The sequence below is a fragment of the Hordeum vulgare genome, chromosome 1H (assembly GCF_904849725.1).
Source record: "Hordeum vulgare subsp. vulgare chromosome 1H, MorexV3_pseudomolecules_assembly, whole genome shotgun sequence".
NCBI classification, from domain to species: Eukaryota; Viridiplantae; Streptophyta; class Magnoliopsida; order Poales; family Poaceae; genus Hordeum; species Hordeum vulgare.
In genome coordinates this window covers 432,085,952-432,100,349 of record NC_058518.1, presented here as the reverse complement: position 1 = coordinate 432,100,349, position 14,398 = coordinate 432,085,952, and positions in this window count along the sequence as shown.

Sequence of the window (14,398 nt, the reverse complement as noted above, 5' to 3'; positions counted from 1 at the left end):
ACGTCGCAACGTAATTGAGTGACTATAAAGATGCTCTACATGTATCTCCGAAGGTGTTCGTTGAGTTAGTATGGATCGAGACTGGGATTTGTCACTCCGTGTGACAGAGAGGTATCTCGGGGCCCACTCGGTAATACAACATCACACACAAGCCTTGCAAGCAATGTGACTTAGTGTAAGTTGCGGGATCTTGTATTACGGAACGAGTAAAGAGACTTGCCGGTAAACGAGATTGAAATAGGTATGCGAATACTGATGATCGAATCTCGGGCAAGTAACATACCGAAGGACAAAGGGAATGACATACGGGATTATATGAATCCTTGGCACTGAGGTTCAAACGATAAGATCTTCGTAGAATATGTGGGATCCAATATGGGCATCCAGGTCCCGCTATTGGATATTGACCGAGGAGTCACTCGGGTCATGTCTACATAGTTCTCGAACCCGCAGGGTCTGCACACTTAAGGTTCGACGTTGTTTATGTGTATTTGAGTTATATGGTTGGTTACCGAATGTTGTTCGGAGTCTCGGATGAGATCGCGGACATCACGAGGGTTTCCGGAATGGTCTGGAAACGAAGATTGATATATAGGATGACCTCATTCGATTACCGGAAGGTTTTCGGAGTTACCGGGAATGTACCGGGAATGACGAATGGGTTCCGGGTGTTCACCGGGGGGGCAGCCCACCCCGGGGAAGCCCATGGGCCTTGGGGGTGGCGCACCAGCCCTTTGTGGGCTGGTGGGACAGCCGAAGAAGGCCCTATGCGCCATAGGAAGAAAATCAAAGAGAAAAGGATAAAAAAGGAGGTGGGAAAGGAGAGAAGGACTCCACCTTCCAATCCAGGTTGACTAGGATTGGAGGAGGACTCCTCCTCCCCTTGGTGGCGCAGCCCTTGGGGCTCCTTGAGCCTCAAGGCAAGCCTCCCCTCCCTCCTCCTATATATATGGAGCAATTAGGGCTGATTTGAGACAACTTTTTCAAGGCAGCCCGACCACATACCTCCACGGTTTTACCTCTAGATCGCGTTTCTGCGGAGCCCTACCGAGATTAGATCACCACCAACCTCCGGAGCGCCGTCATGCTGCCGGAGAACTCATCTACCTCTCCGTCTCTCTTGCTGGATCAAGAAGGCCGAGATCATCGTCGAGCTGTACGTGTGCTGAACGCGGAGGTGCCGTCCATTCGGCACTAGATCGGAGCGGATCGTGGGACGGATCGCGGGACGGTTCGTGGGACGGTTCGCGGGGCGGATCGAGGGACGTGAGGACGTTCCACTACATCAACCGCGTTCACTAACGCTTCTGCTGTGCGAGGTACAAGGGTACGTAGATCGAAAATCCCCTCTCGTAGATGGACATCACCATGATAGGTCTTCGTGCGCGTAGGAAAATTTTTGTTTCCCATGCGACGTTCCCCAACACTGTGGAACAAGCGTAGGCTGGCAAAGGACGAGGTGACGATGCGCGTCCGAAATGGTTCCAAGGTCGATGTGATCGCCGATGGCACGCTACCTCTACATCTACCTTCGGGATTAGTTTTAAACCTTAATACTTGTTATTTAGTACCAGCTTTGAGCATGAACATTGTATCGGGATCTAGCTTGATGCAAGATGGCTACTCATTGAAATCTGAGAATAATGGTTGTTCTATTTATATGAGTGGTATGTTTTATGGTCATGCCCCGCTGGTCAATAGTTTATTCCTGATGAATCTCAATCGTGATGTTACACATATTCATAGTGTGAGTACCAAAAGATTTAAGGTTGATAATGGTAGTCCCACATACTTGTGGCACTACCGCCTTGGTCATATCGGCGTCAAGCGCATGAAGAAACTCCATACGGATGGACTTTTGGAGTCACTTAATTTTGAATCATTTGACACATGCGAACCGTGCCTCATGGGCAAGATGACCAAGACTCCGTTCTCCGGAACAATGGAGCGAGCAACCAACTTATTGGAAATAATACATACCGATGTATGTGGTGCAATGAGCGTTGAGGCTCGCGGTGGCTATCGTTATGTTCTCACCATCACTGATGATTTAAGTAGATATGGGTATGTCTACTTAATGAAGCACAAGTCTGAAACCTTTGGAAAGTTCAAGGAATTTCAGAGTGAGGTGGAGAATCAACGTGACAAGAAAATAAAATTTCTACTATCTGACCGTGGAGGAGAATATTTGAGTCACGAGTTTGGCACGCACCTAAGGAAATGTGGAATTGTTTCACAACTCACGCCGTCTGTCACACCGCAGCATAACAGTGTGTTTGAACGTCGTAATCGCACTTTATTGGATATGGTACGATCTATGATGTCTCTTACTGATTTACCACTACTATTTTGGGGATATGCATTGGAAATTGCCGCATTCACTTTAAATAGGGCACTGTCTAAATCTGTTGAGACGACACCGTATGAATTATGGGTTGGCAAGAAACCAAAGCTGACGTTTCTGAAAGTTTGGGGTTGTGATGCTTATGTGAAGAAACCTCAACCAGAGAAGCTCGAACCCAAAGCGGAAATGCGTCTTCATAGGATACCCTAAGGAAACTATTGGGTACACCTTCTATCTTAGATCCGAAGGCAAAATCTTTGTAGCCAAGAACGGATCCTTTCTAGAGAAAGAGTTTCTATTGAAAGAAATAAGTGGCGGGGGGATAGAACTTCATGAGGTAATTGTACCTCCTCCCGAACGGAGAATAGCGCAGCGCAAGAAAATGTTTCTGAGGCGCCTACACCGGCTAGAGAAGAAGTTAATGATGATGATCATGAAACTTCATATCAAGTTGCTATTGAACCTCGAAGATCCACAAGGTATGTTCCGCACCAGAATGGTACGGCAACCTGATACGTCCATTTTGCATCATGCTTTCATGTTGATATTTATCGCTTTATGGGCTGTTATTACACTTCACGGTACAATACTTATGCCTTTTCTCTCTTATTTTATAAGGTTTACATGAAGAGGGAGAATGCCGGCAGATGGAATTCTGGTCTAAAAAAGGAGCAAGTTTGAGATACCTATTCTGCGCAAATCCAAAAGCCATGAAAATCAACGAGGATTTATTTTGGAATTTATAAAAATACTGGACGGAAGAAGTACCAGAGGGGAGCCACCAGGAGGCCACAAGCCTTCCAGGCGCGGCCTACCCCCCTGGTCGCGCCTAGGTGGCTTGTGGACCCCATGTTGCCCCTCTGGCTCCCATCTTTTTCTATAAGGATGGTTTTGTTCCAGAAAAAATCAAGAAGAGGCTTTCGGGAGGAGTCGCCGCCGCCACGAGGCGGAACTTGAGCAGAACCAATCTAGAGCTCCGGTAGGGTCGTCCTGCCGGGGAAACTTTCCTCCCGGAGGGGGAAATCGTCGCCATCGTCATCACCAACACTCCTCTCATCGGAGGTGACTCATCACCATCAACATCTTCATCAGCACCATCTCATCTCCAAACCCTAGTTCATCTCTTGTAACCAATCTCCGTCTCACGACTCCGATTGGTACTTGTAAGGTTGCTAGTAGTGTTAATTACTCTTTGTAGTTGATGCTAGTTGGATTACTAGGTGGAAGATTATATGTTCAGATCCTTGATGCTATTCAATACCTCTCTGGTCATGAACATAATTATGCTTTGTGAGTAGTCACTTTTGTTCCTGAGGACATGGGATAAGTCTTGCTATATGTAGTCATTTGAATTTGGTATTCGTTCGATGTTTTGATGCGATGTATGTTGTCTTTCCTCGAGTGGTGTTATGTGAACGTTGACTACATGACACTTCACCATTATTTGGTCCTAGAGGAAGGCATTGGGAAGTAATAAGTAGATGATGGGTTGCTAGAGTGAGAGAAGCTTAAACCCTAGTTTATGCGTTGCTTCGTAAGGGGTTGATTTGGATCCACTAGTTTAATGCTATGGTTAGACTTAGTCTTAATTCTTCTTTCGTAGTTGCAGATGCTTGGAGAGGGGTTAATCATAAGTGGGATGTTTGTCCAAGTAAGGTTAGCACCCAAGCACTGGTCCACCCACATATCAAACTATCAAATTAGCGAACGCAAATCATATGAACATGATGAAAACTAGCTTGACAGAAATTCCCATGTGTCCTCGGGAGCGCTTTACCTCCTATATGAGTTTGTCCAGGCTTGTCCCGTGCTACAAAAGGGATTGGGCCACTTTGCTGCACCTTTGTTACTTGCTACTTGCTACGAATCATCTTACCACAGAACTATCTGTTACCGATAATTTGAGTGCTTGCAGAGAATACCTTGCTGAAAACAACTTGTCATTTCCTTCTGCTTCTCGTTGGGTTCGACACTCTCACTTATCGAAAGGACTAATATAGATCCCCTACACTTGTGGGTCATCACAACCCTGTCACGGAAATCATGTTGTTGGACAACAGTGAACCTTCGAACTATGAAGAAGCGATGGTGGACCCGGATTCCAACAAATGGCTTGAGGCCATGAAATCCCAGATAGGATCCATGTATGAGAACAAAGTATGGACTTTGGTGGACTTGTCCGATGATCGGCGAGCCATAGAAAATAAATGGATCTTTAAGAAGAAGACTGACGCAGATGGTAATGTGACCATTTATAAAGCTCGACTTGTCGCTAAGGGTTATCGATAAGTTCAAGGGACTTCCTACGATGAGACCTTCTCACCCGTAGTGATGCTGAAGTCGGTCCGAATCATGTTAGCAGTTGCCGCATTTTATGATTATGAAATCTGGCAAATGGACGTCAACACGGCATTCTTGAACGGCTTTCTTAAGGAAGAATTGTATATGATACAGCCGAAAGGTTTTGTCGATCCTAGCAATGCTAACAAGGTATGCAAGCTCCAACGCTCCATCTATGGCCTGGTGCAAGCATCTCGGAGTTGGAACATTCGCTTTGATGAGGTGATCAAAGTGTTTGGGTGTGTACAGACTTATGGAGAAGCCTGTATTTACAAGAAAGTGAGTGGGAGCTCTGTAGCATTTCTCATATTATATGTGGATGACATGTTGTTGATGGGAAATGATATAGAACTATTGGAAAGCATCAAGGCCTATTTGAATAAGTGTTTTTCAATGAAGGACCTTGGAGAAGTTGCTTACATATTAGGCATCAAGATCTATAGAGATAGATCGAGACGCCTCACAGGTCTTTCACAAAGCACATACCTTGACAAGATATTGAAGAAGTTCAATATGGATAAGGCTAAGAAGGGGTTCTTGCGTGTATTACAAGGTGCGAGCTTGAGTACGACTCAACGCCCGACCACGGCAGAGGATAGAGAAAAGATGAGTATCGTCCCCTATGCTTCAGCCATAGGCTCTATTATGTATGCCATGATGTGTACCAAACCTGATGTGAACCTTGCCATAAGTTTGGTAGGGAGGTACGAGAGTGATCCAGGAGTGGATCACTGGACATCGGTCAAGGACATCCTTAAGTACCTGAAAAGGACTAAAGATATGTTTCTCATTTACGGAGGTGCTGAAGAAGTCGTCGTAAAGGATTACGTCCATGCTAGCTTCGACACAGATCCGGATTACTCCATGTCACAAACTGGATACGTGTATATTTTGAATAATGGGGCCGTTAGCTGGTGCAGTTGCAATCAAAGCGTCGTGGTGACGTCTACATGTGAAGCGGAGTACATAGCTGCTTCAGAAGCAGCACGTGAAGGAGTCTGGGTGAAGGAGTTCATCACCGACCTAGGAGTGATTCCAAGTGCGTCGGGCCCGATGCCTCTGTTCTTTGACAACACTGGAGCTATTGCCGTTGAAAGGAGCCCAGGTTTCACAAGAAGACCAAGCACATCAAGCGTCACTTCAACTCCATACGTGGATACATCCACGATAGAGATATAGATATTTGTAAAGTACATACGGATCAGAATGTCACAGATCCGTTGACTAAACCTCTTCCGCGGGAAAAACATGATCAGCACCACAACTCTATGGGTGTTCGATTCATCACAATGTAACTAGATTATTGACTCTAGTGCAAGTGGGAGACTGTTGGAAATATGCCCCAGAGGCAATAATAAAGTGGTTATTATTATATTTCCCAGTTCATGATAATTGTCTATTATTCATGCTATAATTGTATTAACCGGAAATCGTAATACATGTGTGAATATATAGATCACAATTTGTCCCTAGTGAGCCTCTACTTGGCTAGCTCTTTGATCAATAGATGATCATGGTTTCCTGATCATGGACATTGGATGTCATTGATAATGGGATCACATCATTGGGGAATGATGTGATGGACAAGACCCAATCCCAAGCATAGCACTAGATCGTGTTATTCGTGTGCTAAAGTTTTTCTAATGTCAAGTATCATTTCCTTAGACCATGAGATTGTGCAACTCCCGGATACCGTAGGAGTGCTTTGGGTGTATCAAACGTCACAATGTAACTGGATGATTATAAAGGTGCACTACAGGTATCTCCGGAAGTATCTGTTGGGTTGTACGAATCGAGACTGGGATTTTTCACTCCGTTTGACGAACAGGTATCTCTGGGCCCACTCGGTAATCCATCATCATATTGAGCTCAACGTGACTAAGGAGTTAGCCACGGGATGATGTGTTATGGAACGAGTAAAGAGACTTGCCGGTAACGAGATTGAACAAGGTATAGGGATACCGACGATCGAATCTCGGGCAAGTATCATACCGGTAGACAAAGGGAATTGCATACGGGGTTGATCGAATCCCCGACATCGTGGTTCCTCCGATGAGATTATCGTGGAACATGTGGAAACCAACATGGATATGCAGACCCCGCTGTTGGTTATTGACCGGAGAGGTGTCTCGGTCATGTCTGCATGGTTCCCGAACCCATAGGCTCTACACACTTAAGGTTCGATGACGCTAGGGTTATATGGGAATAGTGTACGTGATTACCGAAGGTTGTTTTGAGTCTCGGATGAGATCCGGACATCACGAGGAGTTTCGGAATGGTTCGGAGGTAAAGATTCATATTTAGGAAGTGAGAACTTGGTCGCCGGAAGTGTTTCACGCGTCACCGGTAGTGTACCGGGACCACCGAAAGGGTTCCGGGGGTCCACCGGGAAGGGCCACCAGCCCCAAACTGCTACATGGGCCAAAATTTGATGGGAACCAGCCCTACGTGGGCTGGTGCGCCACTACTAAAGGCCCAAGGTGCATCAAGGGGTGGAGGGGCCAAACCCTAGGCGTGGAGGGGCTGCCTTGGGCCTCAAGGCCCACCTCCTCCACCCTTGGCCTCCGCCCTATGGCCATCTACGGCTGCCGCACCCTTTGGGGTGGAAACCCTAAAGGATGGGCAACCTCGTCCCTCTCCTCCTATATATAGTGGAGGGTTTGGGGCTGTTTTGAGACACAACTTCTCTCTCTCTCTCTCTCTCTCTCTCTCTCGACGCGGCCCTACTCCTCCTCTTCCTCGTCCTCCGTAGTGCTTGGCGAAGCCGTGTCAGAGTGCCACATAGCTCCACCGTCACCATGTCGTCGTGCTGCCAGAGCTCTCCCTCAACCTCTCCTCCCTCCTTGCTGGATCAAGGCGTTGGAGACGTCACCGGGCTGCATGTGTGTTGAACGCGGAGGCACCGTTGTTCGGCGCATAGATCGGAATCCACCGCGATCTGAATCGCCGCGAGTACTACTCCATCAACCGCGTTCTAGCAACTTCCGCTTAGCGATCTTCAAAGGTACGAAGATGCTCTACCCCTTTGCTCATTGCTGGTTTCTCCATAGATAGATCCTTGTGTGGCGTAGGATTTTTTTTTGAAATTACTATGTTCCCCAACAGGACCTGCATCCCAGGGCCCACCTAAGACCCTGCATGGAGATCAATGTCCCCAAAGCTACCAGTGCAGTCACAGTCTCACTCGGACAAACAAGTTCTCACTCGGTTTGCACAAGGTCTCCCGGGTCGTCTTTTGTAAGTCATACGTGCCCCGACACTTGGACTACATCGAAGCGTGGACGACGAAGAGACTGCAACGACTACAGACTTAAACTACCACATGAAGTGTAGTGAAGACGAGCGTTACTAGTAACGCCAGAGTTAGAACTGCTCTTACTAGTAACTTCTGTAGTTATTAGCAGTAACTCACTCTTGTAATGGCGCTCGACCGTCGTGGCGCACTCTATATAAGCCGTACCTAAGCTCCTGAACAAGGGTTGAGCATTCTGTAATCTCACACACCCCATAAGCAAAAACTAGCCTCTGGCCTCGAGACGTAGGGTTGTTACAACTCTGGAGTGGGGCCCGAACTCGTATATCCGAGTGTATCCACTGGGTTATAGCTAGGCTCCGCTTCTCATTCGTACCCCTAGTATTATTGTCACGATCATTCCCACGACACGGACCTCCTTCCGTTCCGTTTCCCGGTTGAATTTCTTGGCCCTTTGATTTCATTTTTTCATGTTCAAATTGTTGAACTATAATTAGTTTTTGCTTTGTTATATTTATTTCAAACAGTTGAATTGTGACAAAAATGTATTGTATGATCAGATTGTATGGATTTAAGAATCCATATTAATATCATCGGTGGTGCTTAAACTTGTCACCCATGTTCAGTTTGGTGCCTGAACTTGAAAAATACATCGAACTGGTTCTAAAACTTGGCACATGGTTCAAATACAGTGGTAATCCTATCTATATGACGTATAATGCATCGACTAGCACATCATTTTGATTAGCATGCACATATAGCGTGGGAGACACTTTTAACAAAGGGCTTGCTTTATATATGTCTCTATGATCAGCGGACCCGCATGTCAGCACAAAGAAAAAAACCCAGTTAAAATGTGTTGTCCAAATGATCTGAACTAGCTTTCAGGCGATAGCGGACAACGTGTGCGAGCCGTCCCTCCAATTAAGATTACGTGTACAAAGTGCGTAAACATCATATCTATATAAACAAACTCACGCGTATGTTTTTAGGGATACCCGTATGGTTTCAATGGGTTTGAATAAGTGCGATCAATGTTAGTTTTTTTCTTAAATTTGCAAAAAATACGTAAATTATAATGATAGTAATAAATACAAAGTTGAAATACTAGGGTGTTATAAATATTATACATAAAAAATATAACTTATTTAGCATAATGTTTAAGTAATTTTAAATAGTATTAATGTACTATTTTTATAAAAATCATACAAACTAAATTGTATTTATTGTTATAAAAGTGTTTGTATAGTTTATAATATCATAAAGAAAAATCATAATTTAGAATTATATTTTTCATTATACAAAAATTTAAATATTTATATGCACATTTTGTAATTCCTAAGTTTATTGTTTAAGAATTTTTTAGATAACAAAAAATATTCATCATAATGCAAAATTTAAAATTATTTTATGATTATAAATATTTACATCTGAATATATTTCCGTTACGTAAAAGTTATGAATATGTGTCATGAGTGAAAGTTATTACAAGCAAATATTAATAAAAGTGTGAATATTTTTAAAATTACTTGAAAAGTTTAAAAATAAGTTATGTTGTTTGTCAATATAATATCTATGATACACGAATATTTAAAATTTATTTTTATTACTGTGATCATAGTTGACAATGTTTTTACAAGTTTCTAATAAAACTAAGATGTCTTCCTCGACGAACATTAAGAGTCTTTATCGCCACCGAGTATGATAAAATTTGGAGGCAGAATTGCTAGCTAATTATGTTTATTTTTCGAGGCCGAAAGGCTGCGATTTTTATTGTCTAGTTTTTCTTTGTGCTGACATATGTGGATCCGTTGTCATGATGGCATTTATAAAAAAGGCATCTGTTCTAAGCGGGTCCAATGCCATGTGTGCATGTTGATCAAAATATAGTGCCACATCAACGCATTATATGTCTATGAATGAGATTATCACCGTATATGCATCCTTGTGCCAAGTTCTAGAACCAGTTTGACGTATTTTCAAGTTCAGGCATTAAAGCGAACAACGGTGACTAGTTTAAGCACTAGCGGTTATATTACTCTTTGAAAAATGTGGATGTGTGACAAGCCAACTAAAACATCGTATGGCGCGGTCCGCGGGCGCGTCCGACACGCCGTCGTCCCGACTTGCAAGTCCATGCTGTGGATACTCTGAGAGACCATCGTACCCAAACAATAAGCCGTGCAGACCAACACTAGATCAGTCATCAGTGGAGTATGTAACTCAGGGCAGCATGACCACGCGGGTAGGTCCAGCCCTGGCCATGGCTTTCAGTTTGACTTCAAAGTAGCACAGGTGACGCATCGCTGTCTGTCGTCAATGGAACGGAAAGCGTGCCTGTGTCTGGCTCCATCGATACGCCCGAGGCGCAACAGCGTACGCGTACATACACAGGAAGAAGACGATGACTGACTTGACGCGTCAACGTCCTGGAGCAGCAGCAACAGTGCGTCTCTCCCATGCCCTCCTCCTTGGACTTCGGGAGGATACGCGAGTGATTCGGGAGTCCGGCCGCGTCGTACGGGCGCGGGGACAAAACGGAGGGAGGCAAAGGCGGGCCTTTTGCCGAGCGCGAAATTATTGACCTGCTCTACTCAGCTCTGTCCATCGTGCTCAGCTAGCTCCCTCTTTCTTTGGGTGCGCAGTGGTTGCCCATACTATCTCTGCCTCCGACTGTTTAAACATGTGTGTTATGGACCCCGTTGGGCATAGTTTAAAAAATCAAACCGAACATCAAAACGAAAAGGTTGTCGGTTCAACTTTTTACCGGTCGGATCGTCGGTTCACGGGTCCGATTGTTGGTTTTTTAAGAAAAAAATTATTATTATAGTGTGAAACAATGGTTAAATAAAATTATTTTTCATGTAATGGACAACAAAGTAACATAACCGAGTTGGTTATAGGGTCGTGGGTAGGCCTCGCGTATTGCTCTCACGACTTGGGATGGAATCCCACTTCTCCGAATTTATATTAAAATATTTTCCGGTTTAGTGACCCGGTTTTCGGTTTGACCGATTTTTTCGGTTCGATTGCAGAACGGTTTTATTAGCTTAAAACCCCGACGAGGCTGCTAGTTTCGGGTTTTCCAGATGCAACAGTCAGTCCGGTCCGCTTTTCTAAACTACGTTGTTGGGAGTACAGATCGGGATGAATGAATGAATGTACTCCACGCATCCCATCTCTCGTTCCTTGTTAGAGCATATCGCGCGATTTTAGCGTCGCATTGGAAAAATCGTTTTTTTTCACGCACGTAGCCGTTCCGGACGTTCGAGCGGACGCCAAAAAACGTGTGTGCTATAGATGGTTTAGCGGCGGAGCAAAACGGCATTGCGCGTCGCTTATTTCGTGTGCCCACTCCCGCGTGCTGGACACTCGAGCGCCCGCGATCCACTTCCGTCATCCACTTCGGTTGCCCCGCCTTCACGCCGCTCGCGCCGTCGCAGGCAAAATTCGATCGATGGAAGGCCGCGCCGATGTTCCCCTCCCCTCCCTACACCCGCGACCCCTCCGCCGCCGCCACCACCGCCGGCGCAAACCCTATCGCGGGGTTGAACTTCGGCTTTGCCACCGCTAGCGCTCCTTCAAGCATCGACCTCGCGCGCGGCCTTTTCATGGCGCCACGGACGACCTCGACAAGTGGAATTGCGTCGGCGCCCGCTGCCACTTGACCCCCTCTTCAAGCGACCAAATGCGGCGGCGACGAAGGCGGGGAAAGGTGCCGGGGAAGAAGAACAAAGCGGCGGACGACTCTTCTAGGCGGCCAAGGAAGAAGCTTGCACGGCGTGTGGTAGATCTGGCGCAGACCGAAGCGCCGCGCGAGCTCGCTTTTTGCGCCGGCGGCTGATGCGCGCAAGGTGTTTGATGAAATGCCCACAAGGTATGATTTCACTTCCTTTTTTCGTTGTTATTCTTTGCATGAATGGATACATATGGATAGCTTAGTTTTCTTGTACAGACTTTGTAGTTTCAATGATGAGACATATATGTCAACTATGGGTGTTGGCTCCAACAATTCTCATTGGTCTCAAACCAATTAAGTGCATGAAGATGATCATGAGTTTGAGGTGGATGAGGATGATGAGGGTACCGTCGATGCACCGAAAGGAAGAGCGGGCAACTACACTACGAACAAAGACATCTTGCTATGCAATACATGATTGCAAGTGTCTATGAATGCCAATGTTGGAGGGGAGCAAAGTAGAGATGCATATTGGATCCGGATGAAGGAGCACTTTAATGTACACAACACGAGTGGTGTTGACTGCACGGAGAGAGATCTTTGCTCCCGATGGTCGACAATCAATAAAGATTATCAAAGGTGGTCGGCGGCACTTAAGGCGGTTGATATGATAAACCCAAGTGTAACTAATGATAGAGATAGGGTAAGTGTCATTTCTTTATGTTCCTTCCATGTTCATGCTTTTCTTGTTGTTTGAAATGCTAACTTATTTTTTTGTTTGTATCTCGCTATTGCACAAAACTTATTTCAAGGAGAATAGAAGTAGAACAAGAAAGGCAAGGTGTCAAAAAAGGGAGATCATTTGTGTTTGCCCATTGCTACAAGGTGTTGAAGGATGAAGAGAAATGAAAGCCCCGTGGTGAAGAAGAAGAGAGCAAAAAAAAAAAAGCAAGGCAACTATTGATTTGGATGATGACAAGGAGGAGGCATCAAGTGATGGCGGCAAGAGAAGCCCTGCATCAAACTCGGCTGCCTACTCCAAGTCAAAAAGACCAAATGGAGGTAAGTGAGATGCAAAAGAAAAGAAGAAGAAGAGAGGAGATGATGATTCGAAGAATGTTATGGAAGCTATTGTGAAGGCAAGAAAGGAAGCGAACGAGGCGAGGATGATGGAAAAGAACCAAGATGCGACGGCCAAGGAGAGGAGGTTGGAGGCCGAGGAGAGGAGGGTGACGGTCGAGGAGAGGAAGGTGACACTGGAGGAGAAGAAATGGGCCATGGAGGAGCGATCTAGATTGTTGGAATGGGAGAAGAACTTGTTCTTCATGGACACATCTACCCTCGATGAGAAGCAAAAGGAGTACGTAAATCTTGCCCGTGAAGAAGTCTTGGTCCAAAAAAGATCCATGACCATGGGAGGCATGGGTGGCATGGGTGGCTTTGAAGCTATCATGGGAGGCATGGGAGCATCTACGGGAGACATCGGTGGCATGGGTGGCTTCGGAGCTACCACGGGAGGCATGGGAAGCATGGATGGCTTCAGAGCTACCATGGGTGGGTTCAAAGCTACCATGGAAAGCATGAGTTTTGGGTCTCTCATGGGAGGCATGGGAGCCCCTCCGGATCACATGGGTGGACACATGTCTTCGAGTTTGCCTCGCATACCTTCGCATGATGCAACGCGCGACATTGAAGAGGAGGAGGAAGAATCGTCTTCAAATGAGATGAAGAATCGGAGGAAGAGGAGGAAGATGATGATGTGGCATGATTGTTGATGTGCCATTTGTTTGTATGAAATTTTGTGTCATGAACTTGGTTGGGTGATTTTGGACTTGGTTGAATGATGATGTGGCATGATTATTGATGTGTCGTGCAATTGAATTATGCTATGTATTTATTTTGAATATTTTTTTAATGTTTGAAACATCATCATATTGTCAAAATGGACATGTAAAATCTTATTTGCAAGCGTTGGCTGCTCGTGCATGCTGTAAAGTTAGCGTGCCTGCTGGAGCTGCTCGTGTGCGCCATATTTTTCAGCGGACACTGGAGCCAACGCTCTCCTGTGCGCAAAAAACATATATTTTCGTGCCAAAAAGGTTTTAGCACGCCGTGCGATCGCGCGCCTGTTAGAGATGTTCTTAGGAAATCTTCAATGCCTAATCGGACGCACTATCCATGTGTGGATGCAAATCCGTAGACAACCACATTTTTGAAATGTCCGGCCGCATTTGAAAAGTAAATTCAACGAACTAGATGAATATGATGCAAACCTGGGCGATTTTTTTTCTTGTGAGAAGGGCGAATTTGATGCAAACCATAATTATGTCGAGAACTTGATGTTATTGCTTACCTTCAAAAGGGCGAAATGACATGACCACTTTTGTTTAGTGAAATATATCGCGAACTTCTCATCAATTATGTCCACCTTAAATGAAAATCGCCCAATTTCATCTGCCACACCTTACACTTCGTCGCAGTTTGCCATCTGGCCTTGGACGTTGTCGGTCGAGGTGAGGTCGACGATCGACATGGATGATCTAGTTTCGTGATCGTTGAGGCCAGACGCAGACGACCAATTGTTTAAACATGGAATGCCTCCGTGAAAACCTTGTTGCAACTATTGGATCTGTCAAGAGATCTTTGCTGGAGTCAATGGAGATTGCAGAATGATAATTTCTCTCGAGAGGTCATGATTGGGGCATGAATATAGCATTGATTTAAGCCTCCCCCAAGCTTGAGCTATGTTTTCCCTGTCACGAGGCCAAAAGTTATAAATATA